Source organism: Artemia franciscana, chromosome 5 (genome assembly GCF_032884065.1).
Source record: "Artemia franciscana chromosome 5, ASM3288406v1, whole genome shotgun sequence".
NCBI lineage: Eukaryota > Metazoa > Arthropoda > Branchiopoda > Anostraca > Artemiidae > Artemia > Artemia franciscana.
In genome coordinates, this window is record NC_088867.1 from 22,099,889 (window position 1) to 22,124,185 (window position 24,297).

At 34.1% G+C, this 24,297-nt stretch overlaps 1 long non-coding RNA gene across 2 annotated transcripts in view; it reads left to right on the forward strand.

The window, feature by feature from the left end:
- The first annotated feature begins 1,379 nt into the window (after positions 1-1,379).
- LOC136027107 (uncharacterized) overlaps positions 1,380-24,297 on the forward strand; it is a 43,212-nt gene continuing 20,294 nt past the window's right edge. Inside the window, exons 1-3 of one of the 2 annotated variants that reach the window (XR_010617499.1) lie at positions 1,380-1,492; positions 7,385-7,612; positions 13,500-13,949. This is a non-coding gene — a long non-coding RNA (uncharacterized LOC136027107). Of the gene's footprint in view, positions 1,493-7,384; positions 7,613-13,499; positions 13,950-24,297 lie in introns of those variants that run through there. The other variant, XR_010617498.1, reaches the window with a different exon arrangement.

Below are 24,297 nucleotides of genomic sequence, written 5' to 3' on the forward strand. Positions count from 1 at the left end.
GGAGGGTAAGAAGTCTCAGTAGGAGGTATGAGTGCCTGATTTGGGTGGTTCTTGTGGACCTGTAGCCAGGGTTTTTGAGGAAGGGCTAAAATCCCTTCTTTGGCCTCATTAACTCTTGGACCTGATGGTACTTTGGACCACTTGGCCAGCTCCATTGCAGCTATTGGGAAAGGAACATTTTCTTGAAGAGCAATCTTTAAAACTTTAGCTCGTTGAACATATTTAGGACATGAATTGTGATCTGTTGATTGATGTCTACCATCACAGTTTGTACATTTAGGTACTTCAGTGCATCTACTTTCTGTAGACAAGGAGTGATTACCAAGGCAATTAGGGCACCCTGGCACAGAAGAAGAACAATACTTAGATGAGTGACCAAGCTTAAAACATTTTGAGCATTGAAGAGGTTTTTCTTGGTATATTTTGAGCTTTTTGCTGACCAAAAAGGAATACTGAGTCAAATTGGGAACTAGCAGATAAGATAAAGAGGACACTCTTACTACTTCTTGTTCCCTTAGAATCTAGTTTGCCCATACGATGAACATCCAGAACCTCCAGCATTTCCCCCTTATTGTTCACAAGGCCATCTTTCAAGTCGTCATTTGACAGTTCCAATGGTATGTTGTACAGTACTATTTTCTGAGAATTTTTCAGGGTTGGTTTCCACCATTCAGGTGTAACAGGGATATTGCCAATTTTATTTAGGCTAAGGGCTTTGTAGGCTTCATTTCTGTCTAGAAACATAACCATTAGTGAACCATCTCTGTTCACATTCACAGTGAAGCTGCATCTAAAAGTTTTGAAAAGATTCATTCTAATGTTAGTAATATTTTTGATAGAGAAAGATAGATCTTTTACTGTTGGAGTAAAAAGGATAATGGATTTGTCCTTTATCTCCACAGCTGGATTTGGGTTTGAGAGTCCCATTATTTCAGGAGGACTCATAGAAGGTTTTTTTCGTTTCTGTTTTCTGCCTACTGTCTGAAAATCCTCATTTAGCAGGTTGTCAGTTTCAGAAATTGGTGGCTCAGAGACAGTAATCATGGTTTCATTCAGGCTATCATCATTGGATATTGGAGATACAACAATAGGAATATCAGCTTCTGATAACCAATTAGATGCTTGGCCCCCTTCCCTGAGGGGGCTAGAAGTGTTAGGAAACATTGGGTTCAGGAAAGGGAAATTCCAGAAACTCTAACCACGCAATAGATTTATATGAAGGCAAAATAATACTTCTCAAACAAAAGGAGTAGCAAGAGCTTTAGTTCCTTTCACTCAGAAAATAAATGAAATCAATAATATAAATTTTTCATCAATTTCATCAAATATTTAGGATAGAAATTTGTATTCTGCCTTCCACTTGTTTCTATAGCATTTGGCTTAATTTTCGGCTGTTTATTTTACGGTTTGGCACAGGAATTTCTTCAAATAGGAAAATTAGGGGGAAGATGGCTGTAACAATTTCAGTTTTCCGTATTAATCATTTATTTTTGTAAGTATATCATTTATAATTATTGTGTTTCGAAATAATCAGAATAGTTGAAGGTCTATAATAGTGGTTTTAGAGAAGGAGCCATCCTAGAACAAAAAGATATATAAAAGACAGCTTTCAATGGGAAAGGGGTTTGAGAATTGCTTTGAACCAAAATAATTGTAAAGAAGAAAGTATAATTTGTTCAGATCAAAATGCAGAACATTTTCAGAACAAAATACTTCAAAAAAAATATAGCCTACCTAGATTAGAACAAGGACAAAAGTAGGCTAGTGGGATAATAAAAGACATTTTAGGTCAAAGTTCTATCCAACTAGGTAGATATCTCTGCAATGTCAAACTGAAATAATTATTTGTATATTATGAATAGTTTGCTTAGAAAATTTATTTAGCTGCCTAGTTAGATATATATTAGAGAAGCTAAGATATAGCATTATCAAACTATTTTGATGTTTATGATACACCTAAAAGATATTATTTTCTAGCTAGTCAGATATTACCACCAAGTTACTTAAAATAGTTATTGGTAAAATTATAGCTGTTCATACAACTGGCCTACAAACAAAGTGAAAATAGCACTCAATACCTTTGTTATGTTCTTTAAATGTATAGTAATTGCTTCTATTGTAAATTCTAATTTCAAGTAGGCTACTTTAACCAAACCTAAACAAACCTTATTATAAATGTTATTAATATTGGCAAAATATAGCATAATATTTTCAAAAATGATGGAAAAGATGGCACTGAGAAAATTTAGTATTATTTTGTGGATTAAATAAAAAAAAAATTTTTAACTGAAAGTAAGGAGCAACATCAAAACTTAAAACAAACAGAAATTACTCTGCATATGAAAGGGGCTGTTCCCTCCTCCACACCCGGCTCTTTGGGCTAAAATTTGACTCTTTCTCTCAACTCAACTTTTTAAAACTATAAAAACTTTTGCATAAAGAGCAAGGCATTGAGGAGGTAACAGCCCCTTTCATGTACAGAGCAATTTCTGTTTGTTTTAAGTTTTGATGTTGCTCCTTACTTTCAGTTAAAAAACTTGTTTTTTTATTTAATTACTGAACATTTTTTAGTTAATTCATGTTTTGATATCAGCTCTCTGCAAATGAATAATTAAAAGGAAATTTGCATATTTTTTGGCTAAATGGCTTTCTCATAGTTTTGATCAAACAATTTGGAGAAATAAGGAGCACAGTAGGAGGCCCAATTGCCTTCTAATTTTTTTGGTTAAATAAAAGGCAAACCAGAACTTTTAGTTTTTTACAAACGTTTTCATTAGTGAAAGATATAGGTAACTTACAAAATAGCTTACATAACAAACTTCTATATTCATATGTTTTTATTACATATATGAGGGGGTTTGCCCACTTGTCAATACCTTGCTCTTTACGCTAAAGCTTATATTTTGTCCTAATTCCTTAAGAATGACCCCTGTATCACAAAGGCCATAGAATAAATAGTTGAAATTTCTAAAAATACTTTTTTCTTGAAGCCAATTAAAGCAGTTCAATTGGCTTTCCTATAAAGTGAATATATCACTTGATTCCTTTTTTATGCTCTTTATGAATAAAATAAATTGCTTCTACCTTAAATTGAGATTTAAGCACTTGTTGAGCTCTTAAAATTGATAAATTTTCTAAAAATTATGACAGTTCATATAACTGACTTACCAATAAAGCAAATACACCACTTGATGCCTTTTTGATGTTTTTTACTAAAATAATAATTGCTTCTACCACAAATTCAAATTTAATCTCTTTTGAGCTCTTATTATGTAGTATTATGCAGGGCTGCTAAAAAATTTTTAAGGAGTATGTCATATTTTTTTCAAAAATGTGCTTTTTGTGTCATCTCAGATTTCATAATGTGTCATATTTCTTTGCTACAATTGGTATCATATTTAATTGTCAAATCTTTATTTAGAGTTTTGAACATACAATCTTTTCCAAATCAGTTCAAAAATGGAGTAAACTTAACCTTATCCTATTATCTTGGGATCATAACCATTTTATGACTTCATGGAAGAAATAGAAACATTTGACTAAATTAATGTTGCACACTATGAATTTGTGTCTGGGCAGCCAATGAGGCAAGTTTAAATTTATAAAAGTTTTAGGGACAATCAATTCCAACAGTTAATTGAAAATAGACTTTGTATGACATCATAATTGTAATCAGCTCTATATGGAATCAGCATTATTGGCTAAGCTATTTACTCAATTAGTAAGCCACTCAACCAGCTTCAATCTAGTATTTTTGTCATATTTGTTGGTGCCTTTTTAAGCCAGATGGATTATTCTGAAGGAAAGACATCTCTGGAAATTAGTAATCTTGTCCAAGGTGGGATACCCCTCCTATACTCCTAAAAATGGGAATTGCTGCTTATGCATACAGCTTTGGTAAACTGCATGCTGTTTACTTTTTTCTATTAACACAAATTCAAATTGAAGCTCTTCTTGATCTCTTAAAAATGACAAATTTTAGTTAAAGTATAACATATCACTCAATTTCCACAAAATAATACTATATTTTCTCAGCATCATTTTTCCATCATTTTTGAACAATAAAAATTGATTAAATTTGAATTTCAGTTAGAGGCAATTATTATATTCATAAGAGCATAAGAAAAGGCATCAAGCTTTATTCAGGGCTGCCAATTTTTTTTTAAGGAGTGTGTCATATATTTTCCAAAAATGTGCTTTTGTGTCATCTCAGATTTTATAATGTGTTGTATTTTTTGCTACAAGTGGTATCATATTTAATTGCCAAATCTTTATTTAGAGTTTTGAATATATAATCAGTTAAAAGAGAGTAAACTTAACCTTATCCTATTATCTTGGAATCATGACCATTTTATGACTTCATGAAAGAAATAGAAACATTTGACTAAATGAATGCTACACACTATGAATTTGTGTCTGGGCAGCCAATGAGGCAAGTTTAAATTTATAAAAGTTTTAGAGACAATTAATTCCAACAGTAAATTGAAAATCGACTTTTTGTATGATGTCACTTTTGTAATCAGCTCTATATGTAATTAGCATTATTGGCTAAGCTTTTTATTTAATCACAACCAAGATCTTCAAGTATGAATACTTTTTCTCTTTTTTCCCTAATAAAATAATTCAAGCATCAATACCTTTTTCTATTTTTCCCCAACTATTTTTTTCCTGTTTATTACAAGCTCAGCCTTTTTATCTTGTTTAATCATCATATTAGCTGTATTCATCCCTTTTTTACACCTGTATCATTTTGGAAAATTTGCTACTCCTTTGTGAGGATTCCAACCTGCATTTTCAACTATTAATATTTTGCTCTCCATGCTATTTTAAGGCTAATTTTCACAATATTTGTTCATTATTCAGCATTTTGGGATATGTAGCCTACAACTCCTTTGTGACAGTTACAACTGACATTATCAATTATGAATATTTTCGCTCTTAACCATATTTAACCTATTTTTCTTTGCTTACTCAGCATATTGTCACAAGTTCAGCTGTTTATCTTTTCATATCAAATTTGTGTTTTCCAGTTGCTCCTGTTTATTAGATATTTGAACTCATCCTTTTGTAAGCATATGGATCTGATCTGCATGTCCACTTATGTGTGTGGGCTTTACTTTTTCTTTGTATGTGAGCATACATCAATGATTTGCCATCTTTCTCTGTGTGTTTTTGTATTAACTTTTACCTAATTTTCAGCAGCTTGTGCCTTTTCCTCTTTTTTGCTACCTTGTTTTGATGTATATTTGTATTTTGTGTGATGTATGTACTCAGCCTCTTAAATTATTTGGTTCCAACCCCATATGTATGGATATTACTGTATCTGTATGTTCCTTTGTTTTTGTGTGTGTGTGCATGCATCTGCAACTTGCCATCCATCTCTGTGTGTTTCCTGGGGCGTCAATTTGGAAAACTCTTGGGGCAAGGCAGGAATGTTTCTTTGATTCATTTTCTTTTTTTATGCTTTTATTTATTTTTGTTTGCTCTACTTTGTTTGTTTTACTCTTTTATCATTATGTCCAAAACCACTGCACTTATTGTGCTTTTTCTGAAAGATGGTTTGGTGTGTTTTAACTAATCTTCTGAAAACAAAGCTTTGGAACTGATCCAAAATTTAACATTTTCGTATTTTAAATGTAATTTTGTAATTTTTTTTTTCTTACAGAACTTTTTGAGGACCCAAAATACTAAAAACAATTACAACCTTGTATCAGAGACTCTAGTTTTTTTGGACTGTATAGCTCTACAACTTGTAGCCCTGACCTTGCACAGGGTATAAGAAAGCAGACCTTATTCCTGATCAACCAAACACTTGAAAGCCTCACATAATTCTGTCAGATAACTTAAAGTTTGGCTTATTTCTTGCCTGGATGTGTAATATTGCATGGTTTTGATACTATTTCTCTTAATTTTATTAGCTGTATAATTCTATTAGTTATGCATTAAATATGACTTAGTTGTAATGCATTCTTTTAGTTATTCATTAACTAAGAATCTGTTCTATTGGATAGTTTTTTTTGTTGCTCTTTTTTTTGTCTCTTTATTGGCCTTTTCTACAATTAGCCATGCCTTGATGTCCGAAATTATTCAGCTCTTTTGACAATCTAATTGTACTTAGTGTCTTTTGTTAGTTTGAATTTTTTATCAATATTTTATCAAATCTTACCTTCATAGACTTGTCCTTAACAGCATTAGTATGACAGTAGTTGCAGTGGCAGTAGGAGAAGAAATTGCAGTGTTAGTGTTCCATTAGTAGCAGTAGTGACAGTAGTAGGTGAAGTTTTGATTTAGTTCAAATTTCTCCTTAACGTTTCCTCAGATGTTTATTTCAATATCCGCAGCCCAATTAGTACTCGCTACAGAAGTAGTACTTTTAGCGATTGTAGTGGTAGTTGTAGTAGTAGTTTGTAGTAGTAATTCTGCAGTTCATAATTTTTAAGAACTGCAGACCGACTTGAGCAAGATAGCCTGCGTCATGTGGCCATTTATTATTATTTTGGGACTCTAGTGCAGTGTGTTCTATTTTGTAGTTTAGAAATCTTCGCACAAGTCATATGGCTTATTAGTCAATTGTGTAATTTCTACTTTTCTTTGTCAAAAAAGTATGCAAAATTCACTTTAAAAATGTATAGAATTGAATGTGAAATCATATGTAATAGATAGGATCATCTTGCTTAAAAATTAGGAAGTGGTTGTTGTCATTTTTGGGACAGGCTACTTTTTTGTGTTGTGCCTTCCCCTTTCGTATGAACGAGGTAGTATTACTGAAACCAATTGTCTTTATCTATTAATGTTTGATTTTTTTTAAGATATCATTCTACAAATAAAAACTCTTTTAGATCCATAGTGTCCACTGATATAGCACAAAATAAACATAAAATCTCAGGAAAGATTCAGGCATTCGAACTAAATCAAATACTACATTCTGTGATGTTTTATTCCTTTGATATTAATGTTGGCAACAAAACACGCTCACATTATTATGACGTTCTCAACGATTTATTTTGGTTTATATCTAATAATTTTTCTTTGTTCTCTGGTTTCTAGTGATTCTTTAAGATAAATTTGAACCGCCCTTATAAATTTTCGTCCTTGTAAATAATTTACAGGTTAGGAAGCCAAAAAACATTCCACTGGAAGTCAATACATAAAGAAAATCAAATATCTACATCTTAATCCTCTCGTATTGTGCCAGAGCAATTTGACAAATCTGGATGAAAAGCAAATTTGAGTAAATTTGTAATTTGAAAGATTTGTTTAAGTTGTCTACTTTTTTGGGGGTGATTTTTCAAGTTTCGTTTTGTCTTTTGACAGTTTCTCTTTCTTTATTTACCTTAACTTTTTTTTTCTTTGTTTTAATGCTAATATTTATTTTTAATTTCAGGGACCCGTAATAACCCATGAGAATCAGAATTGTATAGCAATGCATGAATCAAACAGCTTAGACATAGTAGTTGGCCTTTAAACAGACGATATTAGTGAACTTGTAGATCAGACCAACCTTTTGAAATTGAAGAATAATGCCTGTAAGCTGTTATCAGCCATTTTGGAAAGCCAAACAGATACGAAGAGTGCAGAGAGGATTTTAGCCAACAAGAATTCCAGACAGATGGTAGGTAATATGTGATGGTACACGTCAATTTTTGCTGATGTCCTTACTAAGTTATGCAGAATAAAGAGTGACAAGTTTCAATGGCTTCTATGGAGGGAGGGGTGCCCCCCTTCCTTTCTTCCGATTTTTGTGCCCTTCCCATCTAGATTTTAAAATATATAGATTCTGGGTATTGTCATTGAAAAATTTACTTTTTTCGTATATTCATGGGAAAAATTAAAAACAAAATAATATTGTCCCCATCCCCCTAATTTTTGTGAATTGGCGCCATTGACAAGATATCAGGAAAAAATTAAAGTAAGTGACTGAACTTAATGGATTAATTACCGCGTTTCAGGAATTGATATTTGAGCTGATTCCCGAAAATTTGATCAGTAAAAAAAAATCAAAGAAGAAATATCAAAGAAACGGTGCAGAAAGTGATTAGTCCAAACTGTTTGTCCTTTTTCGTAACTAGTATTTATATATATATATATATATTATATATGTATATGTATATATATATATATATATATATATATATATATATATATATATATATATATATGTAAAGATACGCCCAAACAGAGGATTGTTTCCTTTTTGGCTCTGATAGTAAGTAAGTAAGTAATTTTACTGCCGCCCAGGATTTTACATGAAATAAAAACAGAGGAGTATAAAAAAGGGAAAAGAAAAGAAAAGTCACACTATGGAACATCTCCAAATGCATTTACACATTATGTACAGTAGTAAAACTACTGACACAGAATGGCTAGCCTATGGCTTGCTCTTCCCTTAGCGTTTTTCAGGAAATTCTCGGCGACATGGTTAACACAGACTATTGGATCGGATACGCCATAATAGCGCATGATATAGAGTTACTCATCTACGGTAAAAGTCTTAGAAGGAACTTTGCGAATTGAAAAAAAAACAGAACTCTTACTTTTACACAAAGAGCAGACGACAGATATTGCCAAAAAGGTGCTATATACAGTACATGTGGAAGGGCAACGGCATTATACAGCAAGGCCAGATACTTACAGCAAAACTGATGTCTGTTACTAATAATTGACCTATACGCAATCCGGATTTTCACTTCTACTTGGCGCACTAGCAGCTTCCCGGTAGAGTTGAGGCTTCGAACGATTGGTAAACCAAGGTAAGTAATACTCTCAGATGGCTTCACAACTGAATCACCAAAATGGGATTTCTCCTTCGCAGTGCTTAGCATTAAAAAACTAGACGGCAAATTTGACATATTAAGTGAAAAACCTACGTATCACCTATTAATTGTATTCCGAAAATTCTTCGAAAGTCGATCAGCCGACCTGTTTAAATTAAGCAAGTCATCAGCGTGCGTCATCAACGAAACATTGATCTCCTTTGAAACACTAGACGTAGCTACTCGGACTTGCGCCGGCAAAACACTATTGTTGACAAACTCGGAAAAACAACTGAGCCTTGCCTGACTCTCATGTGGTTCGGTAAAACAGCGAATTCGACCGTATTTGAGAGCATTTTGATTTGCACTCTAAATTTATTACATATAATACAATACCCTGACAATACACAAATTTAGCCCTTGTTTATACGCTTCTAGAAGGATCTGCGTGTGCACCGACGAGTCAAAAGCCCGGCTCACATCAAAAGAGCCAATAACTAGTGGACCACCCGTTTCCTCAGAACCAGACAAAATAGCACCAAGGGCGAATAGAGCATCAGCGCAGCTGAGCCCTACCGTAAAACCAAACTAGTGGTTTTGCAATTGGCAACAGTGTCTAACATTTGACAATATAAGCATTTCTAGAAGCTTGCGTAAAACTGGAGACACAGTAATTGGGTGATACGAGGTGCATATGTTAGCTGGCTTTCGTTTTTTTCAGGATTGGTGTAAGTTCCCCTTTACAGAAAACATTTGATACAAAATTGACTGCGAATATGATCTGATACAATAATGATAATATTTCATACTAAAGACGAGTACCATTCACAAGGTGAAGTGCACAAAAGCCGTCAACTGTGGACGATTTTTTCTTTTTCAGCCTAAAGGCATTTGTAGTTACATCCGAAAGAGATACCGTCCAGTCCAGAAAACTCAAGTCTGATAGCACAGTTAAAGTTGTTCGGTATATGGTCTAGGTACATTGGGATTCGGGGCACTAAATTCACTCGTAACGTAAGCTCGCCAGTCATTTGGATTACTAGGCATGGACTTAGGCGTGTTTGGGCGATCTTTCATTCGGTCTTTCCATTAACCACTTGGATGATTAATTATTCTCTCTGTATGGTCATATTTCATATTCGTGCGATGCTGCTCTAAGGCTTTCTCAAATTAACGTGTTGTGTGTACACGAAGATAATTCAACACAAGGATAGTAATTCATAGCTAATGAAAAAGTGAGCTCTACTGTGGATTCGAGCTCTCTGGAATATAGCCCAACCACCTACCCCCTCCCCGTGGATACGACCTTGGTATCCTCTTGGTAACAAATAAATAAAAATGGATATGAAATGAAAGTGAATGCATACATATATGAAAGTCTAAATAAATATTAAGTAGATAGCAGGGATCCTTACTGAAAAGTTTTTTTGTGAATTATTACGTATCCTTGATTAGGTTCATTATTATCTTGTTACTAACAATAATTGAAAAGAATATGAAATGAAAGCGCTTTCTCCAGGTTGGAGGGGGAAACCCCTCCACTCTCTTTACTACTACTACTATGAAGAACTCACCACAGCACCAAGCCACTGGAGTCCAACACAGCTACGCACGCTCCTCTATCCCAATTTATTCAGAGCCTCCCTATTTACACCCTCCCAGGAAGTTTCTATTCCCTTTAAATCTTTCTTTATGACATCCTCCCACCTCAACTGCGGACAACCTGCTTTCTGTTTAGCCCTAGACAGTTGGCTGAAAAGGACAATTTTTGGTAATCTGTCATCCTTTATCCGCAGCTTGTGCCCCAGCTATATCTACCTTTCTCTCATTATAGCCCTACAAAGCGGTATTTACCTACGATATTTGCACCACCTACTGTTTGAAATACGGTCTGTCACAGGGTTTCATTAGTTTATTTAGAATGATTTATTTACGTTTTAAGCATGACTTTTTTTGCTACTTCTGCTCCCCTTTGGTTTAAATTAGTTCTGTACTTATTTTAAAAAACTTCTTTTGTTGATATTTTTTTTATTGATGAATAAAGCAAAAAGATTTTGGGTTGCTCTTCATATTCTGGACAAAATTTTGCTAGGAATTCTAAAAATAGCTATATTATAGAACTACAAATGGTTGGGTACGGGTACTAGTATTTTAAAAAATGTGAACAATTTTGAGAATTTTTGGGGGGTGAAGCTGTTCCGTCGTATCTACTGTTACAACCTTTGATATAGACGAATAATGATCAAACACTTCGTTGTAGGAATTTTTTTGTGTGTGTTATATTTTGCTTTAATAGCTTGTTTGTTTACATTTATGCATTTTGAGCTAGTATATTAGCTAATATACTTCCAATTTGTTGTAAAAAAAAAAAAAAAAAAAAGAGAGATGAAGAATCTCTGTCAAGATTTGTTTCCAGTTGCGATTCCCTTGGTTCTGAAACTTTTATTGAGGTGTCTTCACGGCCTGAAATTATAATGAGATAAAAAAAAAAGAGATCACACTAAGAATATAACACACTATAACACACACTTTCAAACTAAGAATCAATACAACCATATTTTTTTTCAAACATTCTTTGTCGCTGATGAGCTCCCTTCGGTCAACAAATCAAAATTTAGTATCTACTTGTCCTTTCCGTCCAGTATTCCTTCACAGTTTCAGCTAGGTCGCTTAAGGCGTTAATCTATACCATTAACCGTATATGAACTATTGAAGACGTCTCATTCTGATATCCTGGATGGAGATAGTGTCATTTGATTTAGTTCAACATCACCTTCAATATTTACAGAAAGTTTCAAATATCTTAGCCGCGTATTGCAGATGAACCATTTTGACACCCTGGACGCATACAGTTCACCGATTTAGTTCAATATCCCCATCGGCATTCCCTCAAGACAGAGTGTTTTTTGATTTAGTTTAACATTTCTCTCAACTTTTGGTGAAAGTTCCCACTTAATACTCTTAAATGTTCCCGAGTTATTGCATATATGCCATATTGACATTCATAATGCACTTAATGTCTCCTGAATTAGTTCAATATACCTCTCGATATTCACTCGAAATTTTTACTTAATACTGTTAGTTGTTCCTGAAATATTATAAATGCGCCCTTTTTTTACCTTTATGTTCACAGTTGCTTTTGACTTTGTTGTACCATGTTTGTTTATTCCCTGAAAGTTTCTACTCTGGTCCATGGAACTTCCTGAGATACTGTCAATATGTCTTTTTGGCAACTTTGATGCACATAGTGCGTTTTGATTTTGATCAGTACCATCTGTACAATTATCTGAAAGCAATTCTTGTTATATTATATCAACTTTAAGCGATTCTTGTTATATTATAGGTTCATCATTTTGACGAAATGGATGCACATAGTGTCTTTCGATTTAGTTTAGAATCCTCCCCCAGCATCCTCTGAAAGCGTCTACTAAATACTCTTAGCCGCTCTTGATATTTTGCAGACGTGCCCTTTCGACTACTTAGGTGTATATAGTATACTTTGATTTTGTTCGACACCCTCCTCACCAACGACTGAAGGTTCCAACTTAATACCCTTAGAAATTACTAAGATATTGGAGATGTGCTGTTTTGACTACCTGGATGCACATATATTCTTATGATTCAGTTCGATTTTCTTCTCAACCTTCTCCTTAAAGTTTAAACTTAAAACCCCTAGCTGCTCAGTTATTGTATACTAGCCATTTTGACAATCATGATATTAGTCTACTTTTAGTCTACTTTCATGTTTAATTCCTGGTCTGACATGTTGAGAGCCGAAATAATTGGACAATATCAACGCGGTAGCTCCCGAAAATGTCTGGGACAGCACTGCAACGCAACTGTGACCATGACTGGGGTCTTATTTGGAACTGGTTTTTGACTGATTGGAAACCACTAACATCTGGATTGCCTCGTGGGTTGGACCTCACTTCCTCAAGGCCATGGTCACACAACAGTTGCATGCGCAATCAGTTAGCAATTCTAGTCTCAAAACATTTGCCCCGTGGCCGCTGGGCCTTAATCGCCCCTGAGCCGTTCTTGATAGTGCAAATGCGTCTTTCTTACGACATTGTTACACGTAGTACACCTTCCTGACTCTCATACAGTTCAGCACCCTTCTCACCATCCCCCAAGACCTGACTAAATTTGATTTCAAAGGATTTCAATAAAAGGGGTACCAGAATTGATAATAAGTAAAATACGCTTAGCTACATATATATATATATATATATATATATATATATATATATATATATATATATATATATATTTATATATATATATTGTATAATATATTAGTTCTTCATCACTTTTCGATGGTTTTATCTCCGTGGGGCTCTTAGAAGATGTAAATTTTTTAAATCACACCTTATCTACCCATGAAAGTTTTTGCCCAGAAAATTTCTTTTCCGCCAAAGACTAATCCATGCTACCCCCGCCCCTCCTTAGGTAGTGCTCATTTTCACATTTAGCATTTATCTTATACTGACTAATTCAGTTTAAGGAACACATTTGTATCTGTGCTTTTCCTATATCACAAAATGTTCCAGGAAAGTCTAAAAGGATTTGTTAATAGTAAGCATAATTACATGTGAAGAAAAAAGGTTTTCTTCATATGGTCTTGAGGTTTTCGCTCTTGTAGTGTATTTAGCCAGTATTCAAAATTTATCCTTTTATAAATTTTTTAGTTCGGAAATATTTATTGTCTATTGTCTGCAAATGATTGACTTTTCTTTTCTTTTCTAGATAATGAAGTAGCTGGGCAGTAAATTTCGGACAGTAAATTTCTCTGTATAAGCCTGTTCTCTGTTGCATTCGTCTTTTTGTGTATAGACGCTTATGTTTACATAAAAAGACAGTGCAGCAGAACTGGTTTCTTATAATTTTAAAGTTTAAATAAAAAAAAACAAGGGTTCTAAACCTCAAGTTAAATAAAATCTCAGTAAAATTCACGTATATTTTTTTTGCTCCCCTTTTTATATTTTACTAAAAAAATAGAACCCTTAAAAAATTTTTAATCAATTTTGCTTCAATTTTTTGCTTATCCTTCACCTAACGAATTTACTGCTCATTGAAGCTGTGCAATTATGTGGCCTCTGCTCCTGCCAAAGAACCTCTTCCTCACTCAACATACAACAATATTTTTCATTTTATATTTTAATATAAATTTAATCAATAAAATATTGTTTCTTTGTATTTTTGCAAACTGCTTGTTGTTCTTAGAGCTAGGGATAGTTCACAAGGACGGAGTACAAGATAGAGAAAATTAAAATAAATACATAACTATGTTTATCAAAACAATTTATGAAGAGCACTTACTATACACGAACAATTATTGTATACTTTCAACTTTAAGCATCCCCTTTTAAGAAGGGGATGCCATGAAGGAAAAGTGATATTGTGGTTATGTTTCAAAAACAGTTTCGACAGACCTATTTTGGGCCCGCCATTTTATATTTGCGGATTAATGCTAAACTTCAAAAATGTAGCTAGGACTTTTTTATATATAGAGTGAGCCTGATAAAAGTAGGAAAGGGGATCTTGCTTGTCCAAAAACCCCAATGCCAGGGTTTACTGTATCTATATGCTTACTAATGGCGAAGTAATAATAATCATAAAATGACTAAAATAATTCATTCTTTCAAATATATTGACCATCGGGTAAAGAGTAATTTCAATTGAAAATATAGTGCGTATTCATTGAAGAGCCAAATTGTTTTGGGGGTTAAATGAGGGCTGCGCAACTCATATTAATGGCCTTTTCCGTTTCTTTTTGTGCTGGATTTCTTCATTCAATTTAGTCTGTTCGGTTTAAGATTGTTAACTTAGAGGATTCGACTTATGCCCGCTCTGATCTCTAAAATTGTGTCTTATCTTTCGCAAAAATACATCGTTTTCATGCATCGAATTTTAAATCAAATAACAGTGTATACAGTACTTATGCGTTGACCATAGCTTCTGGTGTATGGATGAGCATCCTAACCCCAAAAAACCTTTGGGCGTTTTCATGAGTATCTAGGCTTGTATGAGAAGCCTAGAGGAAACTTTTAAGAACCTAATAAAATTATTGAAGAAGAATTTTTATCGTCCTTCAAAAGAACTATGCAGTAAGGTCGTGGAAATATGGCATATATTTTATGACATTTTACAAAATGTTGAAGATTAGCAAAAAAATATATAAAACGCCTTTTAAACCGTCGATTGTTGAAAAGACGTTATACTTTTGACTGTGGGGGAGACCTGTACTTAACGCTTTCGGTCTCTAAAACTCATAAAAATTTGGTTATAATAGATTTTGAGTTGACTGTAAATCGAAAGTAACTCTAGAACAAAAGAGTTTATAGCATAAGTGAAACAGCATTTTTCATAAGCTTGCTCTTTGGGAAACAAGTTCTTTCTGCTGTTGTAATTGAAAATACCCTTTATAACAATTTTTTTGCCGATTCGAGATATAAGGCTCAACCACTTTTTATAGATTGTTGGCAAAAGTAGTATTTTTTAGTAATGACTTTAGTGCAATCAGGCTGTCTAAACATAGGAATTGATTATCCCTTGTGAGGTGTTTCTTTACGTACCGTAACGGTGATACTAGTATATAGCTAGTAAGAATGGTGGGTACTCAGAAGAATATCCATTGACACCCTGTTATATCTCTAGAAGCCGTATTATTAATCTTTTGGAGGAGTATAAACAGCTTTCTATGAGCTCTGCAGAACACGGGCATTCATTTTTGGGAACAAGTTTTTGTAAAATTTGCAGAGAAGTATGATTGAGATGGATGGCATTGTGTCCATAGAAGGTATAATGTCACCATGCTTTCTTGCCCAGAAGGAACAAACCCATTCGAGAATATCTATCGCATGAATGAATGGTGAAAATATATTTTTGAGGAGATGGGATTAATCAATATTCTTTATAGCTTTACCTCCAAAGATGAAACCAGGGTAATGCACGATCTTTGACTGACTAACTGATTTTTTTGTGTGTTCTCTCTGTCCTTGATTTTTGGAAACTGACCCTCTTGGCAATAGATAACTTTTCTGTCTCCACAAGATATACCTGTGGGTACCGGGAAACCTAGGTTGTGTCTAAGGACATTTGTCAGTATCAGTAAAAAAGTATAGAGAATTCTTTATCTCAAAACAGCGTCGATCTGAAAACACTGTCAATTAGTCCAATCTGTTTTAATGTATTGCACCTTGCATACGGTAAAGCCCTGCTTGTCCATAAATGTGGTCATGATAAAAGTTGAAAAAATCAAAGAGAAAGTGTTCTCCACTAATATTTAATATTTGTACCATAATGCATTTTAAATTACATAAGCCGATTTTTTTTTCTGTTGACAAGATTATTACCTGCCCTTTAAATAAAAATGGTTAATGGTCTCTTTTGAATTTTATTATTGAAAACAGGAAGTTTTGCATAAAATGCAAAAAGTTCAAATCAAACGAGAACCAAAAGGTAAAATCCAAAAAATTTTGCATAAACTCTTAGTTTGAGCAAAATAATTTTGATAAATCAAGCAGAAATCCATAAGAGAAGGAAACTTAAAATGAAGAAAAATGAAAAGAGTGAATGAAAGCAAGCTTAGAATGAACGTAAGTTGCCGTAAGTAAGGGTGGTGATGTCTAGTGCGGGCTAATCAACAAAAAGCTTCAAAAATCTTCAGAAAAACTGGTAATTTAAGGCATTACTTAAAGTTTATTTTAGCTCTTTGGATGCAAGTTTCGAGTAGGGACTATAAGAATGATTGATAAAACCCAGCAGATTAAATACGATTTTACGTTTTATTCTGACACAATCTTCCTATATTAGCTGTCTTACAAAACAAAATTTAGTCTTCGTCAGTATGGATATATACACTGTCTGTGTCAACTAGAATTTCCCTGTGGACATTGAGATTGGCAAAACCATTTAGCCTACTTTCAGACGTCACGTTTCTTAGGTATGTTTTGATTCTCCGAAGTGTAAAATGGATGTTCGGAGAGATTGCTTTGCCACAAATATTTAGAAAATCAGTTGCATTGACATGCTGTGCCTTGTTCCGCTAGAGAAATTTTTGCCAAATTTTTCTTTCCGCCATCAAACGTTTAAGGTGTTGTTTTCCAAATCTTCTTCATAATTTTCGATCAACTTGAAAAATGGCTCTTTCATCTCTTTACTTTCTTCACTATTCTGTGGATAAGTGTGAAGCAAACAGTGAAACCCTTTTTAGCTCTTTAATGTTAACAATGCTTGATATAGCAACAGGGCCCTTGACTGATACCTAGTGCTTTGCTCAATCTTTGACAAAATTTTTTAAGGCCTACTACCGCTCTATTTTAATAGGTCCATAGAACTTGCTTGCTTGCTTTTTTTTTTTTTTTTTTTTTTTTACTTAACTAAGTATTTGCAGTATACATTACAATATAATACTCTTCTGATCTTGTCAAGTGCCTGCCAAAAGGCTCTTTAGAAGGGCAGTCCAGTAGACGTGAAACAAATATACCCTCATTCAAAATTTGATTCAATCCAAATTTTAATTTTCAACCCATCAACTAACAGTGGTCCCCCAATTACCTAAAAAAAATTCACATAATACCAATCTATTAGCTTTATACAAGTTCATAATTTTTCCTTTTTCCATCTCAAACACCATAATTAGTTAAGGCCTTTTCATTGTAGTTGCCCTGAAAAATTAAAAAAGTACACCAGCTTTGCCTGAAAAACTTTATTGAAGACACGGCTGAATGTGAAAATTGCCTTTGCTTTTGAAATTTATTCTGCTTTTCAACTGGCTGCAAACTACCACGTTTTCTTATGTTTTCTCATGCTGTCGATAAATGAGTTTCTTAAATTGAAATTGCTGGAACTCAAATAAGGAGAAATAATATGTAAAAATATCGTACAGATATGTAAGTTTCTGAACCGTCTCTATTTGACAGTACGGGAGAATAAGGACACGGAAAAAAAACGAAGCTATCCACAGCAAAAAAGAAAATAATAATTTTGCAAAAAAAAAATCTTATTTGAGCCGTGATTTCAATGAGGCTTTTTCAGAAAAAGACTTCACGCTTCTGAATTTTTTTTTTTTTTTTTTTCTTATTTTTCTAAGCAACTAAGCGGATTTGAAAATTGTTTCCACTCAACCAATTTTGCCTAAGAAAGCTATAATAAAGAAAGGTTAGTACTTGGAATTCTAATTTGTTTTCTTTTGTGGTCCTGTTGCCTTGCATTGTCTTGCTTTGCCTGCTTGGTCTCCGAACTTATTTAAGAAAACGCTCTAGTATGTTACTTTAAAAATCGAACCCAAAATACTACTCGAACCTTATTAGAAAAATAAAAAAAAACTAGTTTTTGAAACTGAAAGTAAGGAGCGATATCAAACAGTTCGTGGTAACGAACTGTAGTAAGGAGCGACCCGGCTCAATAGTAACCAAAACTCTAAAAAATGGAATTTTGATACCAATAGCTATATCAAAAGAATCGCATTTTAATGCTGGTTTTAAATATATAAGTTTCATCAAGTTTAGTCTTACCCATAAAAAGTTACAAGCCTGAGAAAATTTGCGTTATTTTAGAAAATAGGGGGAAACACCCCCTAAAAGTCATAGAATCTTAACGAAAATCACACCATCAGATTCAGCGTATCAGAGAACCCTATTGTAGAAGTTCCTAGTTCATATTGGTCGAGCTCCTATCTACAAAAATGTGGAATTTTGTATTTTTTGCCAGAAGGCAGATCACGGATGCGTGTTTATTTGTTTTTTTTGTTTTTTTTTCCCCAGGGGTGATCGTATCGACCCAGTTGTCCTAGAATGTTGCAAGAGGGCTCATTCTAACGGAAATGAAAAGTTCTAGTTCCCTTTTAAAGTGACCAAAAAATTGGAGGGCATCTAGGCCCCCTCCCACGCTAATTATTTTCCCAAAGTCAACGGATCAAAATTCTGAGATAGCCATTTTATTCAGCGTAGTCGAAAAACCTTATAACTATGTCTTTGGGGACTACTTACTCCCCCACAGTCCCCGTGGGAGGGGCAACAAGTTACAAACTTTGACCTCTGCTTACATATAGTAATGGTTATTGGGAAGTATACAGGCGTTTTCAGGAGGATTTTTTTGGTTGGGGGGAGGGGTTGAGAAGAGGGGGATATGCTGGGGGAACTTTCCATCGAGAATTTGTCATGGGAAAAGAAAACTTCAATGAAGGGAGAGCAGGATTTACTAGCATTATTTTAAAAAAAATTAAAAAATAAATGTGAAAAAGCTTTTTCAGCTGGAAGTAAGGAACAGCAATAAAACTTAAAACAAACAGAAATTACTACCCATATAATGGGCTCACCTCCTTATGATACCTAGCTCTTTACGCTAAAGTATTTTTAGTAATTTCAACTATTTATTCTACGGCTTTTGTGATTCAGGGGTCATTCTTAATGAATTGGGATAAAATTTAAGCTTTAGTGTAAAGAGCGAGGTACTGACGATGGGGCGAATCCCCTCATATATGTAATAAAAACATGAGAATACAAAAGTTCTTTACGTAAGCTAATTTATAAGTTACGTAAATCTTTTACCAATAAAAAGATTCGTAAAAAATTAAAAGTTCTAGTTTACTTTTTAATTAACCAAAAAATCGGAGGGCAACTAGGCTTCGCCCCCTCTCTTTTTTTCTCAAAATTATTCGATCAAAATTATGAGAAAGCCATTTAGCCCCCCCCCCCAAAAAAAAAAAATATGCAAATTTCGTTTTGATTATTCCTCTGCGGAGAGCCAAAATCAAAACATGCATTGATTCAAAAACGTTCAGAAATTAAATAAAAAAACGAGTTTTTTTAACTGAAAGTAAGGAGCGACATTAAAACTTAAAACGCACAGAAATTACTTCGTATATGAAAGAGGCTGCTTCCTCATGAACGCCCCGCTCTTTACGCTAAAGTTTTTTACTGTTTTAAAAAGAAGAATTGTGAGAAAGAGTCAAACTTTAGCGTAAAGAGCGGGGCGTTGATGAGGAAGCAGCCTCTTTCATATACGAAGTAATTTCTGTGCGTTTTAAGTTTTAATGTCGCTCCTTACTTTCAGTTAAAAAAACTCGTTTTTTTTTATTTAATTAAAACTTGAAACGGACAGAAATTACTCCGTATATGAAATGGGTTTGCCCCTCCGCAATCCCTTGCTCTTTACGCTAAAGTTTTTAATTGTTTTAAAAAGTAGAATTGTGGCAAAGAATCAAATTTAGCGTAAAGAGCAAGGGATTGCGGAGGGAACAACCCATTTCATATACGGAGTAATTTCTGTCCGTTTTAAGTTTTAATATCGCTCCTTACTTTCAGTTTAAAAAACTAGTTTTTTTTATTTAATTTCTGAACGTTTTTGAATTACTGCATTTTTGATTTTGGCTCTCCGAAGATGAACAGTTAAAACAAATTTGCGTTTTTTTTTTTGTTGCTAAATGGCTTTCTCATAGTTTTGATCGAATGATTTTGAAAAAAAAGGAGCGGGGGAGGAGGCCTAGTTGCCCTCCGATTTTTGGTTACTTAAAAAGGCAACAAGATCTTGCATATTAAATTTTTTTTTGGCTAAACGCATTTCTCTTAGTTTTGATCAGATGATTTTGAGAAATAAGGGGTGGGGAAGGAGGCCTAGTTGCCCTCCAATTTTTTGGTTACTTAAAAAGGCAACTAGAACTTTTAATTTTTAACAAAAGTTTTTATTAGTAAAAAATATACGTAACTTAAGAATTAACTTACGTAACAAACTTTTATGCTCTTATATTTTTTATTATGTATATGAGGGGGTTTGTCCCCTCGTTAATACCTCGCCTTTTACACTAAATCTTAAGTTTTGTCCCAATTCTTTAAAAATGACCCCTGAATCAGAAAGGCCGTGGAATAAATAGTTGAAATTACTAAAAACACTTAGCATAAAGAGCAAGGTATCTATCTCCTCCTAAATATCTCGCTCTTTATGCTAAAGAATTTTTAGAACCCCTCATATGCGTAATAATCTCTGTTAGTTTTAAGTTTTAATGCTACTGTTTACTTTCAGTTGAAAAACTTTTTCGTCTTTATATTTTCATTGTTTTTTTTATAGTAATGCTAGAAAATCCCGCGCCCTTTTCATTGAATTTCTCTTCCACCATGACATGTTCCTCCAAGAGAAGATCCTCCCACATAGCCTCCTCCCCTCAACCCCACCCCAAACCAAAAAAATCCCCCTGAAAACGTCTGTACACTTCCCAATAACCATTACTGTATGTAAACACTGGACAAAGTATGTAACTTGCAGCCCCTCCCCCAGGGACTGTGGGGGAGTGAGTCATTCCACAGACATAGTTCATATGGTTTTCGACTATGCGGAACAAAATGGCTATCTCAAAATTTGGATCCGTTGACTTTGGGAAAAAATGAGCGTGGGAGGGGGCCTAGGTGCCCTCCAATTTTTTGGTCACTTAAAAAGGGCACTAGAAATTTTCATTTCCGTTAGAATGAGCCCTCTTGCGAGATTCTAGGACCACTTGGTCGATACGATTACCCCTGGAAAAAAAAACAAAAAAAAACAAACAAACACGCACCCGTGATCTGTCTTCTGGCAAAAAATACGAAATTCCACATTTTTGTAGATAGGAGCTTGAAATTTTTGCTACTGGGTTCTCTTATACGCTGAACACGATGGTGTGATTTTCGTTAAGATTCTATGACTTTTAGGGGGTGTTTCCCCCTATTTTCCAAAATAAGGCAAATTTTTTCAGGCTCGTAACTTTTGATGACAAAGATTAAATTTGATGAAACTTATATATCTAGAATCAGCATGAAAATTCGATTCTTTTGATGTATATTTTAGCATCAAAATTTCTTCTTTTAGAGTTTTGTTTACTATTGAACCGGGTTGCTCCTTACTATAGTTCGTTACCACGAACTGTTTGACTATATAGGATTAATCAAAATATAGCTCATGCTTTGTATACAAAATATTTAGTTGCTAAACTCCAATTCACCTCAGGTTCGTTTTGATGGAAATTGGCATTAGGGCATTGTTCATAGTCCTTATCGAATTTACTTGTTATGGCACTTGGTATTAACCAAGTGACATATAGCAATCGCCAATTCTGTCGGTCTGTCTGTCTGTCGGTCCCGGTTTTGTTACTTTAGGCACTTCCAGGTAAGCTAGGACGATGAAATTTGGCAAGCGTATCAGGGACCGGACCAGATTAAATTAGAAATAGTCGTTTTCCTGATTTGACCATCTGGGGGGGGGGGGTGGAGGCCCGGTTAATTTGCAAAAAATAGAAAAAATGAAGTATTTTTAACTTATGAACGGGTGATTGGATCTTAATGAAATTTTATGTTTGGAATGATATTGTGTCTTAGAGTTTTTATTTTAAATCTCAACCGGATCTGATAACATTGGGGGGAGTTGGAGGGGGGAAACCTAAAGTCCCGGTTTTGCTACTTTAGGCACTTCCAGGTAAGCTAGGACGATGAAATTTGGCAAGCGTAGCAGGGACCAGACTAGGTTAAATTATAAATAGTCGTTTTCCCGATTTGACCATCTGGAGGGGAGTGGGGGCCGGTTAATTCGGAAAAAATAGAAAAAATGAAGTATTTTTAACTTATGAGCGGGTGATTGGATCTTAATGAAATTTGATGTTTGGAATGATATTTTGTCTCAGAGCTCTTATTTTAAATCCCGACTGGATCTGATGACATTGGGGGGAGTTGGAGGGGGGAAACCTAAAATGTTGGAAAACACTTAGAGTGGAGGGATCGGGATGAAACTTGATGGGAAAAATAAGCCCGAAAGGGTGACCAGATCTTAATGAAATTTGATATTTAGAAGGATCTTGTGCTTTAAAGTTCTTATTTCAAATTCCGACCAGATCCTGTGACGTTCGGGGGAGTTGGAGGGGGAAATCGGAATTCTTAGAAAACGTGAAAATTGGGGTATTTTTATCTTACGAATAGATGATCGAATCTTAATGAAATTTGATTTCTAGAAAGAATTCATGTCTCAGAGCTCTTATTTCAAATCCCGACCAGATCGTTTGACATTAGGGGGAGTTGGAGGGGAAATCTTGGAAAAACACTTGGAGTGTAGGAATCGGGAAGAAGCTTGGTGGATAGAATAAACAAATGTCCTTGATACGTGATTGACAGAATCGTACTGGATTCACTCTCTTTGGGGGAGTTGGGGGGAGGGGTTCAGTGATTTGGCGAGTTTGGTGCTTCTGGACGTGCTAGGACGATGAAAATTGATAGGCGTGTCAGGGAGCTGCACAATTTGACTTGATAAAGTCGTTAAAGGGAGAGGAAAAATTAGGTATTTATAAATTACGAGTGGGTGATCGGATCTCAATGAATTTTGATATTTAGAAGGACATCGTGACTCAGAGCTCTTATTTTAAATCCTGACCGGCATTAAGCCTCTTATTTTCCTTTTTAAATCAATCTATTGATTCATAGAATTTTGATAGAGCTCATACCATATGATCTCTTAGCTCTTAGCTCTTCTCGCCTCGTCACAAGTGCAATATGAGCTCTTAGCTCTTGTTCTATATGAGTTATAAAAAAAAAATATAAGGGTCAAGAGTTTTTCCTGTATGAGTTATAAAATAATGAAGATGAATCTTATTGTGGATCTTCATCCAATGAGAATTTTTAGGAATGGGTATTTGCTTCATTCGGGCTAGAAGAAATTGACAATATTTGGGACAAATAGTGTTTTAGTACCTTAAGTTCAAAGATTACTTTACATAGTTTTACGTACTATGAACCAAAATGGAGTCATTCTGTTAACCTGTACACTACAATTTTCCCTTATTTTTCTCATTTAAATTCGCAAAAAATGTACTATTTGCGCAAAAGTTTAAAAAATCTTATTTTAGCCCTTCTGTAAAATCCATAAAATGGCATGAGTGTCGCAAATTGAAATTTGGCTCATTGGAGACGATTTTATATGAAATCAGCATAAAAAATCTTTTACAAAAAAAGAGTTTTTCAGAGTAAAGTAAAGAAACATATTGACACCTAAAAGTAGCAAAATAAAGTTTTTTGAAAATTCAAACCTCATAAAGAACAGAAATGACTATTATGAGTAAATAAAGCTCAAAACGGACAGAAATTAAAAGGAATAATCCTGTCACACATAAATATAACAACTACTGCTATAAATAAATAAACTAATTCTAACACACATAGGAAAGTGAAATGAAAAATTAGATCATACTAAAAATGAACACAAATTACCACGAACATGAGTATGCATACCATCCCAGAAACTTTCTAAGCGTCAGAGCATCATTTGTGCCGAAACAGCCAATTAGTTTCGAGTTTGTTTTCTGCATAGACGATGCTCACCTCACCAAGAAACCAATTATTGTCATTGTTAAGTCGATAAGTATATATATATATATATATATATATATATATATATATATATATATATATATATATATATATATATATATATATATATATATAGTAGTGGGTCCTAGCATTTGATAGGCTTGTATATATTTGATCCTCGCTGTCGCTTGTCTTTTAACCGCAGATAATTGCGAACTTGTTGA